This window comes from Oryctolagus cuniculus, chromosome 13, assembly GCF_964237555.1.
Source record: "Oryctolagus cuniculus chromosome 13, mOryCun1.1, whole genome shotgun sequence".
Classification (NCBI taxonomy): Eukaryota; Metazoa; Chordata; class Mammalia; order Lagomorpha; family Leporidae; genus Oryctolagus; species Oryctolagus cuniculus.
The window spans coordinates 106,186,601-106,187,497 of record NC_091444.1 but is presented as its reverse complement, the minus strand read 5'-3'; the positions used below and the strand labels follow the sequence as shown (position 1 = coordinate 106,187,497).

Sequence of the window (897 nt, the reverse complement as noted above, 5' to 3'; positions counted from 1 at the left end):
TAGGGTGCCTCAATCGGCAAATTTGCTGATAAACTCAATGAGCAAAAATCGCTCAACTAGAAGAGGTGAAGCAGGTGTCCATCAAACAAATCCAGAATGCATCTGTTTTGGAGAAGTCAGCAGGCTCTGGTTCAGAAGCGCCACTGCCTTTCTTATGTGCAGAGGAATAACACTGCTATGGCCTTGGAGGTGACTCTCCAGGAATGGCTTCACAGAGCATGTTACAAGGTGAAGGATCGCCTGGACTACCACATCTCCGTGCAGAATACGATGCAGCAGGAGGAACAGGAGCACGTGATACACTGGGTGGAGAGCAGGATTAGGACACAACCGCCAAGGGCATTGCACATCTAAAGCTGCTGGCACAGGAGGCTCAGGCACAGCCAGTTCTGAGGTGCACCTGCCCCAGCTGAGGCGGTTAGAAAGAGCTGACTCATCAGATGGAGACTAAATGGGACTGTTGCCCTCTACAGAAGTTATGCTTTATCTTTCCTGAAAGTGAAATCTGAATTTCACAAAATGAGACAACCTTTGGCCAGTCATGCTTCTCATCCTTTGTTCTATGTATTTCGAATTGTTCCGTGATCATGCTTCATGAGCAGTTTGCTTTTATTAAAACAGGCTGCCTGACTAAAAGATTACCCAGTTATGCTTTGAATTTATAATTAATTCTACCATCCTGCAATAAAGTGAAAATTGAAGTATTTAAAAAAATAGCCTGATACTGCACAAAACAGACATGTAGAACAATGGAACAGAATAGAAACTGCACAAATCAATCCACATATCTACAACCAACTTGTTTTTGACAAAGGAGCAAAAAAATCAACCCCTGGAGCCAAGAATGTCTCTTCAACAAATGGTGCTGAGAAAACTGGATCTCTGCATGCAGAAGGA

The 897-nt window shown here is 43.8% G+C and overlaps 1 pseudogene; it reads left to right on the top strand.

The window, feature by feature from the left end:
* Positions 1 to 413, top strand: part of LOC100344013 (ATP synthase F(0) complex subunit B1, mitochondrial pseudogene) — a 754-nt pseudogene extending 341 nt beyond the window's left edge.
* The last annotated feature ends 484 nt before the right edge of the window (positions 414 to 897 follow it).